Source organism: Aotus nancymaae, unplaced genomic scaffold (assembly GCF_030222135.1).
Source record: "Aotus nancymaae isolate 86718 unplaced genomic scaffold, 86718_ANA_hifiasm-v0.15.2.pri h1tg000051l, whole genome shotgun sequence".
Taxonomy (NCBI): domain Eukaryota; kingdom Metazoa; phylum Chordata; class Mammalia; order Primates; family Aotidae; genus Aotus; species Aotus nancymaae.
In genome coordinates this window covers 1,350,341-1,358,250 of record NW_026988465.1, presented here as the reverse complement: position 1 = coordinate 1,358,250, position 7,910 = coordinate 1,350,341, and positions in this window count along the sequence as shown.

Sequence of the window (7,910 nt, the reverse complement as noted above, 5' to 3'; positions counted from 1 at the left end):
AAAACAGCTATCAAGTCCTTAGAATCAGGTTCCACCAGAGATCCAAGCCCCAGTGCGGGAGTGGCCCCTGTCCATTGGCTTTCTCCGAAAACAGCAGCAGTGGGGGTTGGACACTTCACGGCTGGGCTGAGCATCTTTCCAAGCACGAATTACCCAGCTTATGGGTGCAGGGTGCACAAGAGAACAGAGGATGCATTCAAAGACACAAAGTTCTTACTTATTTTTACTTTTGAGAACCATCTGTAAAGGTCCTTGGGTTCTTGCCGAGTTTAAAATGAAGAAACTGAGGCCAGCACAAGAAGATCCAATGCAAATTTATTCAGCTCCCAGGTGAGGTTCTGCAGTCTGACAGGATGGACGAGACTCCGCTCAGATGTGGGATTTTATAGGGAGCAGGCAAGCTTACTATTGGCAGGTAGGCAGGGTTTGAATGCTATTGGGTAGATTTACAAGACTTGACTGCTATTGGGTAGCTAAGACTTGAATGCTATTGGGTAAATTTACAAGACTTCTTTTGCATTTGGTGGGGTTCTTTAAGGGAGGGCTAGGCTGTGTGAGGGGTGTGGGCGTGTCCGAGCTCCCGGAGAGGGAGGGGGTGCGTCCGAGCTCCCGGTGAGGCGACCGACCTTACACCGTCCACAATGCATTTCCACCCTGCCTTCCTTCCATGGCTGCTACTGTAGCTCTTATTTATACCATCAGCCCTTAAAACAAGGTGAAGTGGATGTGGGACTTGAAAGAAAATCGTGCTGCCTTCAGCACACTATTGTTCAGCAGAGGTGCCCTTCCCAGACTGCTTGGTACTGTCAGAACCATGGCTGGAGAGAGTGCCTCCCGCTGTCCTTGAGTCTTTCCTGGGAGGCGTCTGTATCTGTTTCGTTTGTGCCGATTCCTGAAGGAGACACAGAGGGCAATGGAATAACTGGTGCGAACCATGGGCATAAGATGTTTATTTCAATGTTTCAATGGAAGTCATAATTTTCTGGTCAATCTGCAATAAAATTTAACCTAATACAAGCCTGGTATTAGAATTAACTAGATAGAGAGGGATCATAAGCAGGGAGATGGCCCATTTGATGAGCAGAGCTTTTTGAAACTTGGATATAAGAGGGTTGTGCGTCATGTGAGTGACAGAGGTGGCCCCACTTGGTATTGTGTAAAATCACTAGCTGATATATGGATGATGTCACCACTGACACGTAAGCATTCCTGTCGTCTCTTGCCTGCAAACTGATCGTGAGATACTCATGGTAAAAATTATTTCTCATGCGTCCTTCATGCTTATTCTGTGGATGTTTGCCAGTGAATCTTGGACCCAGAATTGGAAGAAGAATCCAGACAGGTTGATTAGTATTACCCAAACCACTGGTGAGGTTTGCACTGACTAGAACATACCCACTAATTAGCCTAGAGATAAAAATTCTTAGGAGATAAACTTCATCATGGAAAATTTCATTAATTTTTATAAATATTGGTAAGGGAAATAGTATAGTATAATCCTCCTGTATTCATCATCCAGCTTAATAATTGTCACCTCATACCCAATCTTTTTTCATCTGTACTATTTCCCATCTGGATCGTTTTGAAGCAAATCCCAGATATCATGTCATTTTGTCCATAAATATTTCAGCATGCCTCTCTAAAATAGTAAACCTCATTTTTTTTTTCTTATTTTTGAAGATGGAGTTTCGCTCTCGTTGCCTGGGCTGGAGTACAATGGCGTGATTTCAGTTCACCGCAACCTCTGCCTCCCGAGTTCAAGAGATTCTTCTGCCTCAGCCTCCAGAGTAGCTGAGATTACAGGTGTCCGCCACCATGCCCAGCTAAATTTGATATTTTTAGTAGAGACGAGGTTTCTCCATGTTGGCCAGGCTGGTCTTGAACTCCTGACCTCAGGTGGTCCACCCGCCTTGACCTCCCAAAGTGCTGGGATTACAGGCATAAGCCACCATGCCGGGCCGTAAAGCTTTTCCAAAAATAACCTTAATATCAATATTGTACCTAAAATAATGAAAAATAATTACATGTTATCAGTTATTGATTTTTCAAATTTTGCTGATTATCTTACGAAGTTTTTTTTAAGTTTGTTTCAATCGGCACAATCAGGATTTCACTAGAGCAGATGAAATCATTGCAATGGTTCTTGTGTCTCTGAGGTCTCTACTAATCTCTAGTCTTTCTCTCTCTCTCCTCGCTCGGAATGTTGTGAGGTACATGGATGTGCTTTGGTGAAGGAACAGGCCGAGGCAGATATCCAGGTCCGCATGACTCAGTAATTCGGGGATGCTAGCGCATGCCTCCACTTGTCATATAACTGTTGTATAAGTTCATACTTGGCTCTGAGCCACTATTCTCCGTAAAAGGTATTAACTATCCTGTTAACGCTGTTCAGGGGCTCTTGGTTCCTGGGGCTCAACTCACCTCAACGTGACTTAACATAGCAGATACACTGGTACCCACAGAAATAGAAGGGAGGACCTGTAAGGCTTGTTCTTCGGTTCCCGACACGTTTAAAATCAAGAAACTGAGACCAGCAAGAAAATAATCCAATGCAAAGAAATTTATTCAGACCCCGGCCGAGGTTTTTCAGTCCAGACAGGAAGAGCCGGAGAAATCACATAGACTCCTCTCAGACAGGGGGTTTTATAAGGAGTGAAACAGCTCGATTGGTTGTGGGAGAGCAAGACTGCTATTGGGTAAGTTACAAGCCTTTACCTAGGACTTGGCTTGTTGTTGGTTGGAATTACTCGGCTGTTATTGGTTGTTAAGACTCGGCTGCTATTGGTTGTTAAGACTCAGCTGCTATTGGTTGTTAAGACTCAACTGCTATTGGTTGTTAAGAAGCTAGGGTTACAGCACCTTGTTTGCATACTGGGCTCTTTAAGGGAAGGTCAGGCTGTGCGAGCATTGGAGAAGGGAGCATGCGTGAGCATGTCTGAGCTTGCCCGAGCTCGTCTGGGCTCGTCCGAACTTTTGAAAAAAAAGGGGGGGTTCTGCATCCGTGCTCCCGGTGAGGCAACGGGCCTTACAGGACCATCTTGCAGATGGACAGAGGGGAGCCACAGCACGGCTCATGCTGGTGCCCAGAAAGAGAAACAGTGAAGTTGCTGACCCTGAAGGCAACAGAGGGGAGGCAGGAGCTGCAGAGCCAGAACAAATAGCTAAGGTAAGAGCGGACAGTGTGAGAGAAGTTGCTCGTGAAACAGCTTGTGTGAGAAAGCTGTTAATGAAAGCTGCTGCTGATTTAAACCATATTCACCTGCCTACAGCCTCCCAAGTATTCTTTCTGCTTATACACCCACTCCCCTTGCACCTCAGCATGGGCTGGACCCAGTTTCCACGATCTGACAAATGTATTTGTTAAACAATTTTTATCCTGTAGACACTGAAATTTGCTAATTGCATTTATGTGGTATCTTTGAGCATGTGTCTCTGTCCTCTGTATTTCTGGTAGTCGGATCTCGGGTTCACGTTTTTGTCAAGAATACTTCACAGATGGTGTGTGTACCTCAGCTGCAGGACCCTCGTGCTTGGTTGCTGCCCATCATTACTGTAGGTTATTTCATCAGAGGTAGCAAAATTGTGATTTTCTAATTTTTAAATCAGCTTTTCCTTTGTTGGTTGAAATACTTCTATAAAGAGAAACTTTCCCTCATCAACATTGATGATCTAAGGTACAGTTCATATAAAGGCAGATACATGCTTAAGTCTTTCCCCTTACGGACCAGTTTTTAAAACAAGTTGGTTTCCTAGTCTCTTCCAACCAGTGATTTTGATACAGAATGGCTGGACTCCTGGCTAAACCCACCCTTGGGCCTGGAGCTGCAGCCCTAAGTGAAAACAGCTGACCTGGTTTTTCCTCCCAAATGTTGCATTTTTGGTAGGCCACGCCCCTATCCTGTGCTCAGAAAAAGACATCAGCTGGCAGAGCAACGCAAGCGGCTGATGCAAACAGTCAGGGATGCAAGCTGCTTATGAAGTTTTTTTTTTTTTCTTTTAAATTGCATTTTAGGTTTTGGGGTACATGTGAAAAACATGCAAAGTTGTTGCATAGGTGCATTCATGGCAGTGTGATTTGCTGCCTCCCTCCCCCTCACCCATATCTGGCATTTCTCCCCATGCTATCCCTCCCCAACTCCCCCCCCCGCTGTACCCCCCCCCCCGCTCCCCCGCAACAGACCCCCGTGTATAGTGCTCCCCTCCCTGTGTCCATGTGTTCTCCTTGTTCAACACCCTCCTATGAGTGAGAACATGTGGTGTTTGGTTTTGTGTTCTTGTGTCAGTTTGCTGAGAATGATGGTTTCCAGGTTCATCCATGTCCCTACAAAGGATGCGAACTCCTCATTTTTAATGGCTGCATAATATTCCATGGTGTATATGTGCCACATTTTTCCTGTCCAGTCTATCATCGATGGGCATTTGGGTTGGTTCCAGGTCTTTGCTATTGTAAACTGTGCTGCAATGAACATTCGTGTGCATGTGTCCTTATAGTAGAACGATTTATAATCCTTTGGATATATGCCCAGTAATGGGATTGCTGGGTCAAATGGAATTTCTATTTCTAGGTCCTTGAGGAATCGCCACACTGTTTTCCACAGTGGTTGAACTAATTTACACTCCCACCAACAGTGTAAAAAGTGTTCCTATTTCTCCACATCCTCTCCAGCATCTATTTTCTCCAGATTTTTTAATGATCGCCATTCTAACTGGCGTGAGATGGTATCTCAATGTAGTTTTGATTTGCATTTCTCTAATGACCAGTGATGATGAGCATTTTTTCATATGTTTGTTGGCCTCTTGTATGTCTTCTTTTGTAAAGTATCTGTTCATATCCTTCGCCCATTTTTGAATGGGCTTGTTTGTTTTTTTCTTGTAAATCTTTTTTAAAAAATTCATTAAGATGTCAGGGATACAAGCGGCCGAGTGGAGAGTAGAGAAGCAGCAATTGAGCATCAGAGACTACAGAAAGACGGGGCTAACTGCAGACGGAGCAGCTTCAGGGAACGATCACCTTCTTCCTGCACCATCCCCTTTCCAATTCCCCATTCCGTTGAAAGCCACATCCATCGACCAATAAAATCCTCTGCATACAGTACTCTTCAATCTGTTCCTGTGACCTAATTCTTCCTGGACACTGAACAAGAACCTGGATGCCGAAAGGGCAAGGGCTTAGATGCTGCTGCAGGGCTGGCACAGAGCCCACTCCCACCAGAGAGGAGTGACCAGCTGGTTCCAGCATTTGTTCCCTCCAGTTCCAGCACTCACCTGCTCTCACACTCCTCTCGGGAGGAGTGGCCAGCAGCAGGCTGAGTGAAATGAGTGAGCCACTCCCATTCTGAAGAAAGTTATGTGTGGTTACATAGACATCATCTATGATGATCTCATTCAGAAGGGCCCTCAGTGACGCCTTCTCATTTGTAAGGGACTGACCAGATCCCATGCCACGAGGAGTTTCTCTATGGCCTAGTCACCTATTTGTCTGCTTCATTCACACAAGTGTGGTTAGGGTGAATGAATACATGGGTGGGTAAACTTTTGTAGGCCATCAGGCAAATGTTATATTATGTCTACTGCTCCTGAATATATGTTGGATAATAACTATTTGTAGTTTTAATAAGATGCTAGGCTGAGGCAATGAGGTAGCAGCAGCAGGCAGGAAGAGGGTGAAAATAGGTATTGAGTGCCTGTTTTGTGTAAGCAGGTTTCTAGTCACTTAAGATATACCTGAATGGGCTGGGTGCGGTGGCTCATGCCTGTAATCCCAACACTTTGGGAAGCCAAGACAGGCAATCACCTGAGGTCAGGAGTTCAAGACCAGCCTGATCAACATGGAGAATTACGTCTCCACCAAAAATTCAAAATTAGCTGGTGTGGTGACCCATGCCTGTAATCCCAGCTATTTGGGAGGCTGAGGCAAGAGAATTACTTGAGCCCAGGAGGCAGAGGTTGCAGTGAGCCGAGATTGAACCATTGCACTCCAGCCTGGGTAACAGAGCGAGACTCTGTCTCAAAAAAAAAAAAAAAGTATACCTGAATAAAACAAAGAGCCTTACTCTCTTAGAACTTGCGTTTCTACCTGGGTAGACTATCAGTAAACCATCCACAAGATAAATACAGCAGATGCCATGAGAAGATGATGGTGTTATGGTGTGCGGAAAATAGAGAAAGTAGAGGGAAGCGAGAGGGACTCTGGACACTGGGATTGCGGTTTTACGCAGAAGGATCAGTAGTGCCATTTTAGCAGACATCTGAGGGAGGCAAAGGGGGAAGCTGTGCAGAAGTGTGAAAGACGAATGTCCCAGGTACACGAAATGACAAGCGCCAAGGTCCTACAGTGGCAATGTGTCTGCTTTGAGTTCAAGAGCAAGGAGTATATTGTACATCACTCTTTGTGTCTCACTTCTTTGTCAAACATGGCGTTTCTAAAATGAACATGGCATATTTTGGAGTATAGCTGTGGTTCATTAATTCTCATCATTGGATATTATTCCATTATATAAATATACCACAATTTACTTAGTCAATTAGCATTTGGGTGATTTCTAGTTTTTTGCTCTTATAAATGCTGCTAAGGGCCAGGCACAGTGGCTCACACCTATAATCCCAACACTTTGGGAGGCTGCGGTAGGAGGATCACTTGAGCCCAGGAGTTTTAGATCAGCCTAGGCAACATAGTGAGACCCCATCTCTACCAGAAAAAAAAAAAAGTATATATATGTATGTATATATATATATAGAGAGAGAGAGACAGACAGACAGACAGACAGACAGACAGACAGACAGAGAAAGATGGAGTTTCACTCTTGTTGCCCAAGCTGGGGTGCAATGGTGCAATCTCGGCTCACTGCAACTTCTACCTCCTGGGTTCAAGTGATTCTCCTGCCTTAGCCTCCTGAGTAACTGGGATTGCAGGTGCACTCCACCATACCCGGCTAATTTTTTGTGTATATATATATATATTTTAGTAGAAATGGTGTTACACCGTATTAGCCAGGCTGGTCTCAGACTCCTGACCTCAGGTGATCTGCCTGCCTCCGCCTCCCAAAGTGTTATGATTACAGGCTCGAGCCACTGTGCATGGCCTCTTACAAAAATATTTTTTAAAAATTTCCCAGGCATGGTGATGTGTACCTCTATTCCCACCTACTTTGGAGGCTGAGGCAGGAGGATCACTTTAGCCTTGGAGCTTGAGGCTGCAGTGAGCTATGATTGTGCCACTGACTCCAGCCTGGGTGACAGAGTGCGAGTTTATCTCAAAACGACAATAATAATAATAATTAGAATGTACTCTGTGAACATCAACTAATACCTACAGTCATTTTCACTGGTCAAAGAGAAAGGGACAGGTGCAGACTGAGTTCATGCCCAGTAAAACTCAATGGCAGTGCAGTTTCAAGGGAACTGCACAGTAACATGAATGAAGGGACTGTGCAAAAGATGTTGGATGATCGTGAGACACATGTTGATAAGGCAGCTGCTATAGCAACTTATTTATGTTGGGAATGGCTATTGCTTTCAGTGAAACAGTGTCATTTGTCCATAACTTTAAGTGAATTTTAACAACTTTCATTGGTTTTGGAATTTTGTCCTTAGTTTTTAAATCAGTTTTCATTTTATAGCTATAAAAGAACTACTCACAAAAGAACATTATTGTAAAAATAATAAAGTCGCCAGTCACGGTGTCTTAAACCTATAATCCCAGCACTTAGGGAGGCCAAGGTGGGCAAATCACTTGAGGTCGGGAGTTCAAGACCAGCCTGATCAACATGGAGAAACCCCATCTCTACTAAAACTACAAAATTAGCAGGATGTGGAGGTGCGTGCCTGTAATCCCAGCTACTCGGGAGGCTGAGTAGGAGAATCGCTTGAATCTGAGAGGTGGAGGTTGAGGTGAGCCGAGATCATGCCAT